This window comes from Phaenicophaeus curvirostris, chromosome 19 (assembly GCF_032191515.1).
Source record: "Phaenicophaeus curvirostris isolate KB17595 chromosome 19, BPBGC_Pcur_1.0, whole genome shotgun sequence".
Classification (NCBI taxonomy): domain Eukaryota; kingdom Metazoa; phylum Chordata; class Aves; order Cuculiformes; family Cuculidae; genus Phaenicophaeus; species Phaenicophaeus curvirostris.
Genome location: NC_091410.1, coordinates 12,636,969 through 12,654,675, shown reverse-complemented (window position 1 = coordinate 12,654,675; position 17,707 = coordinate 12,636,969). Strand labels below are relative to the sequence as shown.

The 17,707-nt window shown below is 37.4% G+C and overlaps 2 protein-coding genes across 2 annotated transcripts in view; one reads left to right on the top strand and one right to left on the bottom strand.

Moving 5' to 3' along the window:
• MMD (monocyte to macrophage differentiation associated) overlaps window positions 1–17,707 on the bottom strand; it is a 372,596-nt gene that overhangs the window by 127,921 nt on the left and 226,968 nt on the right. The window lies entirely within an intron of this gene.
• Window positions 14,960–17,707, top strand: part of ANKFN1 (ankyrin repeat and fibronectin type III domain containing 1) — a 95,937-nt gene continuing 93,189 nt past the window's right edge. The window contains exon 1 of the mRNA XM_069872431.1: window positions 14,960–15,076. The gene's annotated coding sequence lies outside the window, so the exon portion shown is untranslated. The remainder of the gene's footprint in view (window positions 15,077–17,707) is intronic.

The following is a 17,707-nucleotide window of genomic DNA, read 5'->3' as shown; positions in this document are numbered from 1 at the left end:
CCTCTACTTTGGACCTTGAGTACAGCTTGATGTGTTCCTGAAAATCTTGCTTCGTTCTCCATTCTAAAAGGGTCTCTGAGTAGTTACTGCTTCAGTTTCCTCTTTGCTTTCTGCTTTCTACCAGAAACAGAAGACTTATTACGTTCCACTACTTCTTCCCCCTGAAGTTCCACTTTAACAAGTTAAATTAAATTACTGATGTTAGCACCATCATGGTAATAAGTGGTTCTAGTCTGACTCCATAATATCTTTCCTTTGTGTCCTGAAGGACTTCTGGAATCTAAGCACTATATTTGGGGAGTATTACATATGAATCTTTTCTTAAGAATTTAATGGCATCTTTGGGTTTATATGATTATGTGCTTTAAGTGATTATTCCTTCTCTATAATACAAATGCTTCAAATGTCAAGATTCTGATGCTGTGTATTCTGCAAAGAGGGTGGCAGGCAGAAAACCTGACTCATTGATTGCAGTTCAAAAATGTAATGATGTCTTATAAAAGCTGTAATATGACAAGTATTGCAATCAGCCTCCAATTAGGAAAAATGAATCAAGGCACTTAAACCTTTCTTCTACCACTGTGTTTAACATTTCTTTCTTTTTTAACTTACAGTGTCAGGAAGTAGTGCTGAGTTGGCAGCAATATATATCATCCCAGAGGAGGCTGTAAGTAAGTGTTAAAAATGTTTAGTCCTCTCTATAAAAATGACTTTTACTGACCTCTAAAAAAGTACTAACAGAACTGCCTCTTCCAACAAATTTTGTGGTTATTAATTGATGTTAATGCATTGATTATTTTCTAATGGAGATTTAGATCCTTATCTGAACTCTCCATCCAAATTGAATACTTTCTTAACCTTAGCTATCTGATAAAATTTCTATGAACTCATTCACACAGAATGAAATTCACCACAGTATAAATTAGTCGGCTTATGACAATTATTATTGATTCATCTAACAAAATTTCACGGAAACCTCTTTTTGATGGAGAGCTTACCTTGAAGATTGGTGTTAAGATTCATGTTACAATCACTTGTTTCACCATAGAATTTCTTGTAAATAACATGTCTCAGACACTAAAATAAATTTAGGAAGCTGTATTAAATAGATGGCCCTTCATCAGAATATTAAAATGGTTTCCTGTTATTCCCTCTGAACTAAATATTCATTATCTAAACTGCAACGTGTCAGCATGATGGTGCTAATGTCAGTAACATAATTTAACTTGTTGAAGTGGAACACAGTATCTGTCAGGATTATTTCAGCCTTTGCTGTTCTTCTGCTAAGGAGAAATTGAGGATATTTCCTTTTACTAAGACCTGACATCGTTTTAAGGAACACCTACCTTTTGAATGCCATGACATTAATGGTACTGATTGTTTCAACATCCCTTTCCAGAGCTGCTGTGCCCTCACAAGCTTAATATCAGTGTTTTTCTGGGGGTTCAGAATGCCACTGGAGGACAGATGCCATTCTAGAGTATACCCTTACAGTCTGTGTTACTTTGTGGTCTCAGGTTGCTTTTCCTTGAGTAGTTGGATACTATCAGTTCTCAGTTTCTCATCTATTGTTTCTTTCCTGCAGCTTAGTGAGTGGGAGATGCCAGAGCGAACGCGCTGCCTGTGTTAGGGGAGCAACAGAACTCCAATAGTGATAGAAATTATTGGAACAGCGTTCATCTAGGGAATTGCAGAGAGACACAGAACCTTTGAGGAAATGCATCCCTGTCAAAGAAGGTTTGTTTCAGCTGAGGTTTGAATAACAGCAGAAGTTAAAAACCAGAGGGGGAAAGTGAACTGGAGCCACTGTATGTAAGTATTTTCAGATGATTTCTTACTTAGTTCACTTCTCTGATGAGCAGATTACCGTATGCATTTCTGGACACAATTTTTCATGTTCAAAGAATGAAAATTGCATTTAATGTCATGTATAGGCAGATTTTTTTTTCTTTCTTGTTCTCTGAATAAGTGGAATATCTTGTATGCATGGAATTTCAAATATTTATAGGAGAGAAAACACTTCTGTTTTGCCAATAAGTCTGTGCTAATATTTAATTCCAAGTGTATACTGATACTTTGATTGTGAGGTCAATACCTTTTAATGGGCCATACTTACAAACAAGTAACCGTAGGACTTAAGAGCCAGTGTTTATAATTTCTGTTTATGGAACTGTTTACATTTCTGCTGTTTTCTTCAAGAATCAGTTTATGGGAGGGTGTAAGTGTCAATGTCTCATCTGCATTTATACATGAGCAAAACCACTACTAAAGAACAGCAGCCTGAAACAAGTCTGCATAGAGTTTGATGACAGTCTGAGACAAAAAGGGTTTTTTGTGAGAAGTTCTTGTTTCTTTTGTTTCACAGCAAAAGGGTGTGTGTGTGTGTGTTTGTTTCTGACAACTAAGAAATAAGTAAATTTTGTCATTACCAAACGGGACAAGGCAATTCCAGACAATCGTAAATTTATTCTTTTTTTTTAATAGGTAGAGTTTAGCCTTTTTTTTTTTTTTCAAGTTGAATAAGCTTTTATCAACTGGAAACAATTCCTGAGTCAGTGTGGAGCTGCTCTATAGTTTATTAAAAAAAATAAGCAGAAACATTTGACTTCTGTTTGAAAACAATGTTTTGAGACTAAATTTAGCTCTGTTTAAAAGATAATTTAAAAACAAAACCCTTTAATAGGAATATTAATATTATATCTGACCTCTAATTCTAATGGTTGGACTCGATGATTCGGTGGGTCTCTTCCAACCTGGTGATTCTGTGATTCTGTGTGTGATTCTAATTTAAACTTTGGCCATTGAACAAAATATAAATCCTCCCTGTTAATGCAGTTGCAAAACCAGGAAATTAATTTCCAGCTATGGGATTGGCTTTTCAAAAGTGGCAGAACTCCTGTCATGTTGTAGTACAAGTCTTCTGACCCATTACAAACACTATTAGACCTCTTTTTAAGTGGTATTAGGAAAAATATAGGGGAATTGTCAATGCAGACAACCAAGCAGAACTGGTGTTTAATAGATACAAGAAAGCTTTGTATTTAAGATGCAACTTTAAAACTTTTCATTGTGTCTCTTGTAATCGGTCTTCAGCATTTGGATATACTTGTCAGCCCAGTAGAGTATTGTTGTTGTTTAACCTCTGCTGGCAACTCAGCACCACCCCAGCTGCTTGCTCACTCCCCCACAGTGGGATGGGGGAGAGAATTTGAAGGGTAAAAGTGAAAGCACTCATGGGTTGAGATAAAGACAGTTTAACTGATTAAGCAAAAGCCACACGCACAAGGAAAGCGAAGTAAGGAGTCCATTCGCCACTCCCCTTCAGCAGGCAGGTGTGCAGCCATCCCCAGGAAAGCAGGGTTCCATCATACATTACAGTTACTGGGGAAGACAAATGCCATTGCTCCAAACATCAACTTCTTGCTTTTTCTTCCCCAGTTTATATACTGAGCATGATGTCCTGTGGTGTGGAATATCTCTTGGGTCAGTTGGGATCAGCTGCCCCAGTTGTGTCCCCTCCAGCTCCTTGTGCACCCCCAGCACTTACTGATGAGGTGGGTTGAGGAGCAGAAAAAACCTTGACCTGTGTAAGCACTGCTCAGTGATAGCTAAAACATCCCTATACGATCAATGCTGTTTCCAGCACAAATTCAAAACACAGTGCCACACTGGCTACTACAAAGAAAATTAACCCTACCCCAGCTCGAACCAGCACCTCTGTCTTCAACTTTGAAGAAATGCACAGTTGAACCAGAAAGTCAGCTGAAAACATTCTGCAGCCTACATCTGTTTGTGCTACATGACCTTTTATTGCCTGAAGAACAATTGGAGAGTGTGGGAATTGTTTTAGAGAAATTATGGATTGTTTGAGGATTTATTCAATGGATCATGATTTGGGATGAAATGTGTGATTATGGAAGCACATAGTAAGCATTCTCTCCTACTCTCACAAATATTTCCAAATAATTCTCTGTTAAGAATACTCAGATTCTGTTGCATTGAGTACGGAATGTATGTTTTACTGTAGTATTCCTCTTCCGTATGTAGATAGCAAGATTCCTACAGATTACTCCATGACAGCCTTTTGATCCAATGAGTGTGTCAGTAAAGGAAACCAAGCATTTCTCTTAATAAAATGGGTTTTAAGAATCCTTGAGGACACATGAAGTGATCTCTTTAGAAGTCTTATTTAGCAAGCTAATTAGCATGATCAGTGTGTGCATTCCTTCCTTATGATTAACTTCATGGTACTGAAAGGAAACTCTAGGTAAAAGTCTTACAGTGACACTAAATACATAGATTCTTATATTCTGTGTTGGAATGCATGACACACTGGCTGCAGTTTAAGTAGCTGTTTAGAGTATTTTGAAAGCAGCAAGGACATAATTCAACTTAAGCTCTCACTTCTCAGTAGAAATACACAGGGCATTAAACAACTTGGGCAAACAGTCTGGAAAGTTACATTGCGGTTCATCTTGTTACACTTGGTTCTTTTTATGCAATAGTGATTTATACTCTGAGTTTCACTCAGTAAAGCTAGGACTTCAGAATTTTTATGAAAACATAAAAGTTTACAATATCTAATCTTCAGTATTGTGGGAATCTATCCACTGTGCAGCAAGGGCAAGGAATATGTAAGTGATAAGGATCACTTTCATCACACTCTTTAAAGTTTGATAACTTAGTGTTAAGTGTTACAATATTAACTACAGGGGAAAATGTTACTGGTGGCTTTTTTTTAAGTTTTAAAAACTGAAATATGAGCGATGTGGCCTATTTCTAACTTGCATTGATCAATGGGCATGGTGATATTTTCATAGCATCCACATGAACATTGCTCTGTAGCATTATGCCCAGGGTATAAGGTTAGTACTGACGCTCAAGCATGCTGTTTCCCATAAACCAGACTTGCTGCTTAATCTTGGTTTAGGTGACTGAACTATACTTAAGTTATTGGAAGACAATGGCCTTTGATGATACAATTTTGATTGCAGTAAGATGGGAAACAAAATGTTATATCACTTAGAGTTTGGGGGATGAAACAGAAGAATATCATGCTGTTACTTAATACTGCATAAAGGGTTTATGTGTTAAAACTGACAAATTAAAAAAAAAAAAAAAAAAAAAGACTAGCCAGATCAGTAAGCTAAGTATGGTTTTGCTATTATTCTGATCTGGAATCAGAACTTCAGTTGTTTCATTTTTTATTTAAAATGCTAAGTACTTTGTGAATTTTATCTGAAAATGCTACTTGATAATACACTGTAGTTCTAGATTACTGTCTCTAAAGTTCATCTGGCAGGGCAGAGAAAGGGAAGATGCATTTATATGTTCCATCTTTACTGCTGCATTCCTTGGAGGGTTCCTTATGTTTACCTTTTACTGAAGTTGGATTTTGTGCCTTTGTGGTTGCTGGCAAGAGCAGTTGAAGCCTTTCATGCCTATTGCTTTAATACGGAATGTGAATCCACATACATTACAACACTGGTACACAACAATATGAAGCACAAATAATTTCCGATGAGATGCATTTCTCAAGTTGAGTTTAGGAACGCTTTGGATGGAATGCTTTATTTGGACTGTTACACTTAAAAATTCCAAAAGGGGGCAATCTTACCCTCTGCCTGAAAGTTTGTAAATATAACTTGACAGAAAATACAGCACACTGCTTTCTAAGTTCTCATTTACCTTACAAAACTGAAAGTTGGTGCAATGGTAACAACACTCTTAGGGGTTTGGGTTTTGTTTTGAAATTTAAATTTTAAAAATGTAACTGGAGTTTTAAGCTTTATCAAGTGCAATGGTGTGAGTACATGTGGTCACTTAGAGTGGTGGCTAAAACTATCTCCCTTACTTGTTTGGGAAGATAATGGTCAGAGAGACAAACATAAAAAATAATAAATTATACACTTAAGTTGCTCTTGGACATAAATCAAACACATTTCTTGTGGAAACGTAGGGAAAAATAGAATCTCAAACCCATCTTCATCTTTTCCAGTTGATTGCACTTGCAAATTTAAGAATAAAAAACCTGTAAACTGGAAGAATGTAATGATAGCCAAAGTAGTGCAAGTTATTTTTTATCATTTCTTATGTTTCTGTAGTGTAAGTAGGAGAAATAAGCTGTAGACTTTGGGGGGGAAAAAAACCACCCGTGTTCAAGAAATGTGCTTGTCATTAATTTATAGCAATTTCTGAATGATATCTGGTGTCTTGTCTAAGAAGCCTGCATATTTTCATTCTATACGATTTCTAAGTGATGTCTTGTTAACCCGACTGTTGTAATTTGGCAACAATAACTTAACTGTTAGAAAAGATAGTATTTCATTTATATGATATATATACATATATCTACTAGCTGCAGAAATACTACGGTATTTTTGTAAATACTAGAAAGCAAACAGCAAGCCAATATCCTTTGGCTGAATCAAGTGGATGTTCAAAAGGAGGGCTGCAAGGCTCTGATGAGAAGCATTCTTGCCCCTGACTGTGTATCACAGGATGGTGGAGTCACACCTCTTCAGTTTTCTCCAGGTACCAACTTTCTGAATATCCCATCTTACTCTAAGACTGAGTGTCTGCTACAAATTCATAATTCTGGCATTTTAGTGATAGCTCCCTGCCTCGGGTATCAGGGGATATCTTGCTGATAACTCCCACCTCAGCTGAAGTAGACCCAGCATGCTGAAGTGAAAGATCCAGTCCTTCAGAGGTGCTGTTTGTTACAGGGCAGAGAAGACACAAGTGAGAGGTGTATTCTGACCTTGGCTTTATCTTGTATTTGGTTAGAGAACACTTTGAATGTTTTAAAGATTTCAGAAGTTTGGAGAGACTACTGAATGTTGATATTTGCAAACTGAAACATCGTTTATTTCTCTTTTTACTTGCAGTTCATCCCTATAGCAGTGGGGCAGAGATTCTTCCATGATAAGGCCAAACCCTCTAATTAGTCATTATTACACAGAATCTGCTTAAAGCCGATAGATTACCTGTAGTTAAAAGAGTTGCAGTTTGTGATGTTTGGAAGCTTGAGCTCCAGTCCTCGTAGTAGGAATAAAGAGGTACAGATTGTCAACCTGTGTATGCTGGAGTGGCTCTGACCCCTGATTCACAGCCAAGAACGTGGCTGGTACCGTCACAGCTCCATAAAGCATTATGGTTAAATATGTTTTCATAAGATGTAAATGAAGCTAAAATAAATTACAGCACCACTTTATTTTTATTGTGATAAGCAGTATACATTATAAATTAATATGATTTTTTTTGCCTTGCTTCGCATTCATATGATGTAGACTATTTTAAACCCCGCTACATTTTTTTCCCCTCTAGAGAAGATGACCGTACCAATTGCCTCACTATCTGTTTACGTTCTGGAAAGAGTCACTTGGGATTTTGTCTTTCTGAAATAAACGTTTGCTTATGGATTTTTTTTTATTGTCACATCCATGGCATTTTTAAAGTAAATAGGAGTACAAGGTTTATATTATTTTAAATGTATATTGTATTTGTCTTCCCAACACTGTGGTTTTTAGTACTGTGAATAACGTAGTATGGAGCCAGCCTATTAAACAGCCTGTTTTTGTAAGGAAACTGTTAGTCCACCTACAATATTCTATTGCTTACTGTGTTCTTCCAATATGCTTAGCATTCCACAACCTAAATGATCATTTGTTGAACAAATTCATGCTTTTATTAGTCAAAATACAGAGAAAACAGAGCCCCCCTGTTTCAAGATATTTGCTAATGCACGGTTAATTATCACATATAGCTTACTATAATTCATTTTACAGGGAGACCTCCTGCAGGTAACATACTAGCAGTTTATGAAGCAAAATAACCTCACTATAGATTAGAACTGTTTCACTACTGGTCAGACAGTTGCTGCTTCTAGGCCTTCTCACTTCACATTGCTAATTTGAACAAGGCTTTATTTTTATATTTGTCAGCAGCAAGACTGTAGCATGGTTGTTAAACCTCTCCCAGGCCTAATTAGAGTAGCAATGCTAGCATTCATAATGAATCTCGTGTCCTGGGTTGGAGGAGGTAGCCGTGGTGCTACAGTAGCTTCCTGGCAGACAGTTGCTGGCAGGTTTAAGGTAGCTTGTGGCTTGCAATATTAAGTGACTGTTGAAATTCATTGACTCCACTGCGGCTTATGTGTCTAGATGACAACAAGTTTACACGGTTCTTTTATAGTTACAGCAAATGGGTCCATTTAAATATTTATTAGGTGATTATGGTGATGTGAAATGGAAAAAAATTGCAAAGTACAGTATTGCATGTATAACTGTTTTAACTGTTTGTACAAAATAGGCCTGTGGTATCATTTGAAATTACAGCATCTTTTTTTCCTCATAAATATTTATAGTGTATCAGTAGCTAGGAATGCTAATTTATTTGCATTTTGTTTCTTATTTAATTTGACAGCCATTTGGGTAGCCATTAAAGGCACTCACTCTGATTTGAACGAAGGATATTTCAGTCAGCAGTTGAGTGACATTTTGATTGGAGTGGGTGAAGTTCAATTTTAGGAGTTCTTTATGCCTTTATGAGAAAGGAGTATTACTTACGTGCGCTTGCTGACAGGAGCACCCACAGAAAGTCTGCTTCTCTGAAATCGTTACTTTAAAGGAATTTGTCACAATTGTTAGATTAAATGTAGTCAATTCATTTCATTTTGTTGTTTGTCGAGATTAATCAAAGATAAACCAAGAGTTGTCGTAAAATATAAATGTGTCTTGGATGATAAAACAAGCCGTCTCAGGTAGACACATAAAAGGATTAAATGCATACAGCAGAAAAAGAAGTCTAATTCATTGGCATCTTTGTAGCTACTGTTTACTTTTTCATAGCAACAGAGAGATAGAAGTGAGTCAATCTCACTTAAGGGTGTGAGAGAACATGACAGTGATATCCAAAGCAAATAAGTACATTGGAAATGCTTTCAGTGCTAGCACAGAAAATAGGTATCGTGAAGAGAAATCTAGCATTGTACGATAAATTTACTCTAAACGTATGTGTGTGACTGTATCTATATATAAACAAACATAGTATGAGAGCCTTGTTCTGTGTAAAGAGGATAATTAAAATATGCTACAGTAGCTTCACTCATGATGCTGTCACTGAAATTTGCTGTTTTGAAATATACATTTGCTGTAAGTGGGTGGCATAACTTTCTAAATCCGTATTTTATAAAAGAAAGAAATTAACAGCAGAGATAATGAATCTAAAGTCAGGTCTCATCAGGGGAAGTGTGAGGTGCACATCATTGCCAAGCAGAGGAAGCAAACACTTGCTAAAGTAATTTAACCGCATTTTGAGATGTTGACCAACATGTATCCCCAGGTCTAATTTGTGCTTTGCTAATTCAGAGCAAATACTTGCTTTGATAGATTCCCATCAAATTCATCAGGCTTGGAATACTTGTTAACTTATACTGAAAAATTAATTGCAAATTATTTCAGTTTAATTGGTCTTACCCTCTTTGGGTGTTCCACTTGTTTGCATTCCTTTGTTCTCCTTTAGTGCTTTTCTTTCTTCAGTTCTGCCACAGTGTCTCCCGTGGTCACCCTTGCTCTTTAAAAAATTGCATAGAGTTATTCTGTTTCTCTTGAAAGGAATTCACCTGAGTATTTCTGAAATTCGTAGCTGGAAGGAGCAGAATTAAGAGTTTAGAATAGAAAACAATGAATGTAATTGAGATTTAGAAGACTTACATAATTAATATGAGTATACTGAGATTTCTAGAGACCAGCAGTGGAAAGGGAAAGATCTTCAGTATCGGAGCCAGTTTTGGCAGATGTACTTGATTGAGGAAAGTAGTTGCACAGTCCAGAAGTGTTGAGACCAACTTGAAATGGAGATGGGAGTTTCAGTTTCAGTCAGTATTTCAGTTTCAGTCAGTATTTCAGTTTCTTCTCTGCTACAAGAACTTAAAAACTTAAGTGATAAATTACTGCATTAATAAACTGTCTTTATGATTATATAGATATTTGCTCTCAGGCTTATGAAATCTGTGCTTTATCTGTGCATTAGTTTTGGGTGAAGCTCTATTCATGCCCAAGATGGTAAGTTAAACTTACAGCTCAGAGTGAAGGCACATGAGTGTGAAGTCAGGACACTGAAAATGCCTGTGTTCTTGTGCTTATACCATAACCCTTGGTCTATAGGGTTGTTGATCTAATTCTTTTCACAAGTACTAAATTCATTTAAGGACGCAAAAGCGGGGCAAAAGAACATCCTTTAGTTTTTTTGAGTCTGGAACTTCTGTCCTACCGTTTGCTCAGCTTATCCAGTGGGATCGCTTCCTGAATGGAGTGTAACACTAATCAGTGTTCTGAGAAGCAGGTTCAAAAGCTAAGCATGCAGAAACTGTCCAATTTGGCAGTATCCCATCAGTGACAAAGATGAATTTGGTTCAAGTTTTCCAATAGCTCAGAGGTTTTACATGTGCAGCTTGAATAAGATGAGTTTTCATTGCATCTTACGTGATAAGTTTCATTAAATGTTAAATTCTAACAATCCTGTTTAGATTTTAAAGCATTTTGATGCATGTATATGTCTTGTGATTTCAATAGAATAATTTGGTTTGAATAGAAAAATGTCAGAATTTCATCCTAAAGTACCTGCCAAATTACAGGGCTTTGCCTCCTTACAAAGTGCTCTTGCAAAATATCTGAAGTATTGTAGTGATCATCATCAGTTATTTTAATGGAAAAATCATGTCCTAGTTAAAGACCAAGGTTCTGTGCAAACACAGTGCAAGAGATGTTAACTTCCCTCATAAAAATTTCAATGCAAGGGTACTTGAAACAAAAAAAGTAAAATAAATTATGCATTTCTAGTCAACTGCTAGTTTATCCTAGGGCTCATATAGTTGGTTTTGCTGGTAGTGGTTCTTAAGAAAGAACTGATTTCTTACTTGCATCCATCGCTAAATGTGATTGGTTTCCTAAGTCAGATGCTCCTCTCACTTTTACTTCATTGAGTTCCTAAACCTGTGTATGCAGCATAATAAACTATCCTAAATACAGGTGGAGTGCAAACCAGGCACTGAGGGGCAGAGGCACTGCAAGAAAGCATGGAACCATGAGAGACCCGCACTTGCTGCCATATGGCAAAATAAAGCTTTTTGTAGTATCAGGACAAATAATTTTAGACAATCAGTAGTACAATAAACTATATTCTTTCTCTGTGTATGACACAGGGAAATAGAAATCTATTTTTCAGCTGAATGAAAAATAGCAGCTCTGAGTGTCAAGATCTTAGCACTAGGATAAGTTGGAAACTTTCCAGTGGAACATTTTTCTCTCAGCTAATGCCGGTTCACCAAAACATAACACGTTGCATGAAAATGTCTATTCCAATGAAATTTTTGATGGAAATGTGCTTGGTATCCTGCCAGCTCACCCGTTTTTCCCAGCTCTCAGTTCCCCAGCATCTCATGTGGAATGGTGCCAGAAAGTCAAGTTTCTCCACGTTCTTGGCCTGTTTGGCAGACTGCCACAAAGGATGGGAGTCTGGGCTCGCAAAAGTGGACAAGAAACCTTATACATGCACATACAACCATACACACACTCTCACAGGTCATTTAAATCCATGTCAGTTCATTCAAAGTAAAGGTTTTTACGCACAGAGGGTCTTTTAAATATGACCCTCCTATGGAAAATTTCTCATGTCGGAATTTTAATTCCAGGTTGCAACTGAAAAAAAAATTGGGCAATATGAAAAATTTTCCTTGTAAGGGGAACACTGGCTCCTGTGCAACTGCATGTTGCACTGTTGTCATTGAGGCTATCAACAGCTCCATCTGCTTCTCTTTTTCATTGCATAACAAGATCTATATTTGTACTAGGTAAGGTGTTTACAACTTTAACCTTAACAAAACAAGATGATATTTTTAGAGTTTTGTAAATATTTATTTTAAAAATTCCTCTTAAGCCACCTTAAATAAGGCAAGCAATCTTTCCTTGGTCACCAAGTTTTGGTCTGTGGATTTTCGGGGGTAGAGAATTTCAGTGCTTTTGGCTGAATAATAAACATAAAATAGGCACATATAGTGAAATTCTGACTGAGAGGTCCCTGAAGCAGGAGCACTGTAATGTACTTTTCCATAGCCTCACTTCATGCACTGCAAGCTGCTCAGTCGCTTGTTACGTGTAAGTAAATAAATAAACTTCAATCACACTGTGTTAGGTAATTTCTGACTGGGGGGATGTGTTCACATCTGAGACAAAAAGCAGTTGATTCAAGTAGCCATTAATGAATTCCTTTTCTGATTATTCTTAATAACTTGGATTAGCATAACAAAGTCAAAGTCTTTAGGAGATCAGTACTTGAAGCAGTCAATTTTTCAGCTGAGCTTTTGAAAAGCTGGGATTTATATTAATAGATAAATTTCTTACTATTTCATTGAAGAAAGGTTCCTGAGTAGAATTTCACTGTTGTGTAAATTGATGGTCATCAAGTCTGAGCCTCTTTGCCAGTCTGTCCACAAAATGTTGCTTTTATAATAACAGGGTAATGTTAAATGTCCTGTAGAAGATACTAACATTTCTGTTAAACAGTGAAAATATCTTTCATTGTCAAAATAAGGGGAAAGAAATATTACTTGTGTGTTTTGTTTTTTTTTTCGTGGGGAACACTGTGTTGTAGGGCAGGAGGCTGCATTGATGCTGCCCCTGGATGTTTCATAAAATTGTAATGGGATCTGAAATTGCTCCCAGTGTCTTTTTATTCTGATGCGATGAAATGGGAACAATCAGCAAAGTACTCTTGTGTTAATGATAGCACTGTGTACACAAATACTTGTAAAAGGCTTAGGTAAAATGCAGTGTTAGACTCCCTAAGCATTAATTTGGGGTGTTGAAGATTTTTATTATGCTAGGAGTTAACTTTGAATGCACATTTCTGCCCTTGTAATTGTAATAATGCTGAAGAAAGCTCCATGGGTTGGAAGCAGCAGAAGAAAGTGGGTGAAGAATTTATGGGCAGAAACTTGAGTTCGATTCTAAAAGCTGTAGTCTCCCTTGCTGTGGCCGTACAGAAACCCAAGATCCTTTGCTTGCATTAACCTTGACATCAGCCTATCCATGAGGAGGAGAAAATGTGATGTGTGTGTGTGTATGCATGCACACATACACAGCAGGATTGAGCAATTCAAATTAACTCTCAGAAAGGAAATTTTAAGTTTAATAAAATCACAAAAATTTTGATTGGTTTCAGATTAATTGCTCCTTGCTAAAAATGCAACAGAAACCTTTATGTTAATAGTTGCTTTCTAATGTACCAAAACTGAACTCTTAGTTGCCCTCTCTAATCTCCTAATCTTTTTGCAAAGGGGAGCAGAAGGGCCTCTCTAAAAAGCAGTCTTGACTGCTTTATTTGACTCACTGGGGTAAGAGAGAAAAGGAGGGGGTGAACGGGGGATGTGCAACACATATCATGCTGCAAATACAATTCAACACATGCAATGAAGTGACAGCTGAATTCTTCAGGCCTTTATGTCAAAGAATCAGTATTGGAGTGGGGAGTGTAAGTAAAGATGCTTCATACCGTTATCTGACTCGTGTTCTCTAAGAGCCGCAGGCTGACAAAGGGGAAAAAAGACAGCTCAAGTCTGGAAAATAGGACGACACTGGCACTGACTTTCTGCAGCAGCAGCTACCTTGCAGACAGTAAGGCTCAGCTCTTTACCATAAGGCTGAACTGCTACTGACCTCTCTGCGCTGTTGCAGGCACTTGCAGCTTCTCTCTGGTGGAATGAGATAAATCCGATTTCCATACCGAAGTGCATCCTCTAAGTTTTTTGAACTCCTGTCTGTTCATCCAGACATAATCTAACACACTTTCTGTTTGTTCCGTGGATGTGTTAAGCAACTCAGATAAATCCGTGCTTGAAAATTGAGATCTGAATTCAAATTTCTACACAATAATACTAAGGTGTTGACACAAGTAATTCCACAGTATTTTGGGATGCTGGTTTTGGTGTCACTTGAAGAGACCATGAGAAGTGATTGTATTGTGAAATGCATGTTGTGCTTTATGTTTTCATAAGGAGGCTGGTTTTCTTAATACAAACAAGAAGTTTAAGGTTAGACTCGTGGTGTTCTTGTTCCCGATGCATAAACCTTCATGGCAATGTCTATTAGCTCTTTGTGTTATAGGACTTCAGACTTACCATGAAATGATCTTTATCCAAAAGTACACATCCCTGGTATGTTCCTTAAAATGAGGGATGGACAAAGATAAGAAGCAGGGATTCCTGACTCCATATGTTGAATTGCACTGTGACTAATTGGCCTATGTAGAATCTAGATTCTCAGATACCTGGGGACTCAGGAACACGGCCAGAGCTTTGCTGGAGATAAGAGGGAGCAAGGGAGAACAGCCATGAGAACAGAGCTAAGGATTTGAGCTTGGATTTTTACAGGAGGACATGAAGTAAAGGCATCTCTTGTCTACAGATTGTCATTAATACCTATTAAAAGCTTATGTTTCTTGCTATTGATCTCTCTCCATCGGCTGTAATAAACTGGATCTAATTTCTTGATCTATCTTTCCATAACCAGATACCTTGCTCCCCAAAGCTGATTGCAATAAATAAATTAAACTGTGTGCAGTGGGGTATCGTCCCATCAGATGGCACAGATAAGTTCTACAGTCTCCTTGGAGTCACCCAAATCAACTATTAAGAGCCAGATTTAATGTAAGAATTCCTAGGCAGTTCAGTTTTTCTATGGTCATAAGATATTCTGGAGGTTTGGGGGATTTTTTCCTTCCTGAAATTGTTGTGCTGTTTTCAGTACTTAAGAGACAGACTCCAAATGAAGCAGCCATTCCTAACCTATGCAGACAAAGGGAGTGGTTCCCTTAGCAACAGGAACCATGTGGAGGTTCTCAGAGAGCTCTCTTTTCCCCCTACTCGTGTTTTCTTTTAACTCAACATTTTGCACAGCATCTTGCATGGAGACTCCGACAGCTGGGCTGGAGGCAAACGGTTCTTTCGACTCTAGCTAACCAGTGTGCGAAAGGCAATTGTTCTACGCTCATCAGAAAGAAAAAATGATAATCATGGGTAAGTGAACTGGCACACAATCAGAGTTCATGCTGAGGAGGGGGAAAGTTTACTGGCTGGCAACCAGAAGCGTCCAGCACTTCCCAGTAGGCATGTACATTTGAAACAGGGATATTGATGTGATGCTTACCTTGTTTACTGGTAGGATTGTATGTTTGCATTTAGCATATCAGGGTCTGGAAACAAGAGCACAACTGGGCTCTAGTCCTTAGTATGCTACTGACTTCCTTTATAGCTCTGAAAGTCTCACCTCACCTCTGTGTTTCCCTTCCCTGTCCGCTAAATGGAGATGATATGCCACGAGGATCTTGAAAGGACTGTAAAGTACAGTTGAAATAGACCATACTGCTTGGCAAAATTATGTTTGATTTTGAAGTTAATGAAGAGGTGTGCAGAATCTGAGTTAAAGTATTGCTCTTGTACTGAAGATTTAACTCAATCAGCTTTTCTGTAGACAGATCTAGTTGCTTTTCTTCATGGTGCAGAAGAGATGTGTGCATGTAGTGTTTGTACATATATATGCATATGCATAAAATTTTCTCTATGCTGGAGCAGTTTATTTCCCTCAAAGTATCTATTGCATTGTTAAACTGAGTGCTGTAATTCAATGAAATCCAGCATAAAAAATAATGGAATTTAATCTTTTGCCTTTACTGAAATTAATACTTGTTCTGACGCCCCTGAAGTGTTACATAGTACCAGAGCTCTTGTCACTTTCAGCTGGAAAAACCTGATGCATAAACTCTGTAAGTTTGTACTAATTTTTCCTAAGCAGCGACATTTGAATTAATACAATTGTAAAGCAGTTATTTCGTGGAGGACTCGCATAAGGGATAAGCTTGTCTCTCAGTTCTTCTTAATTTAATGTACAAACTTCCCCCAGTCACAATTTTTCATCATGTTTGAATTAGAATTCAGACATTTGAGTTCATATTTTAACAAACAGTGCTGCATACTGATCATTTGGATGCAGGCTGCCTTTTATTCCACACTTAGAGATGAGTCTCATAATGTCGCAGTGAGTGCATTTACCATTACAAGCAACTTAGTTTCTCTTATTTCAAATCTGATTACAGCAGGAAAACACAGTCATTGGCAACTACATGCACAGAGCAGCTGCACAAGTATCATGCATCAGCTATCCACGGTCATGTCAATAATGCACTGTTATTACTCTTCCTATTCCCTATGCAGTGCTCACCTTCTACCTATCACTTGCTGTGTGCGTGTACAGCACCCCGTACCACTGAGCTTTTCCTAGATAATCACAGGTTCAAACAGTCATAATACTCCCTTTTGTGTGTAATTGACAGTTAGTCTCTTAGCTCCAATTTAAATTTAAGTGTTTGCACCTTTATGAATAATGTTAGCTTTTGTGCCTGGATAAAGATGAAGGTAATAACGTAATGTCATTGAAATGGATTGCTCTCCTTTTGTCTCCGTGGTTATATTTCCCTCCTGTTATACTCTGCTTCAAACAATACTCCTGCATGAATCAGTGATACCAGTTAAGGTACAGGATTAAAATATTTTACATTCAGTAGGCAGTGTTGATGTGCATATTTCATAATGTATGAAGCAAATCCTAATTTTACAGGTTTTTTTCAGCAAAGATTTTAAGTATTGCAGATAGATCTTCTCCTTCATTTCCCCCATCCCTATTGGTTGCCTAGTTCTACACTCTTCCTTTGTTCATCATTTACCCTCTTTTTTGGGTAAAGTTTATTTTCATTCAGATAAAAAAAAAATGCCAGTCCTTTTGACAGGCCTTCTGTTAGAGATCCTGTATGAATAAGCCACTAAGAGCACTTTGAGTTACTTCGGATTTAATAAGTTTGTATTGTTATTAGCAGTAGTTATACTGTGCTTTTCATCTGAGCATTTGAAGTGCACTGCAAACATAAATGAAGCCTCCCCAGAAATCTGGAGACAAGAAAGTAATACTAAGGGATCACTTCCTGCAGAAACTAAGTAAGTAACAGGATTTCTAATTATCACAGGGCTGCTACATATCCTAGAACAGAAAGCAAAGATCTAATGCTGCAGCAGTGGATTAGATTGGTACCAACACCTATTTCAATTTCTTGATGATTTACGTATGCGACATAGAGGGAGTAAGCTGAAACAGAATGAAAAGTGGATGTTAATCTTAAAGATTAAAGAAATGAGTTATGATTGACCTATAGGAAGGGTTATGAGAAGCTTATTTATGGGACTGGCAGCCAAGAAGTTGGAGAAGTTTCATGCTGTGTCAAAGACAAACCTTAATGGTAGCGTGTGCTGGTGTGCTGCTACTGACACAGGCAGCAGCAGCTGTAAAACCACTGCAGCAGGGAGTTCAGCTTGTTGCAGGTTGGCAAGAAGACAAATGCTCCAAAGAGCCACAAGAGCACTCTAGTTCCTGAGGTGTACTAAATGTAATGCCTTCATGGCTTTGTTGCTTGTGTTGTCCTTGCCAGTTCATTTATGACAAAATTTGCTATCATCACATTATGCTGGCTTGATGTGGTACAAACTGTACTGAATAAACAACTGGAAAGTGTTATAGCTCAAAGATTTCACTGAAAAAACCTATCTAGCAATTAAGATGTAAAAATAACAGTGTGATGTGCTTGAATGTTATCAGTAGAG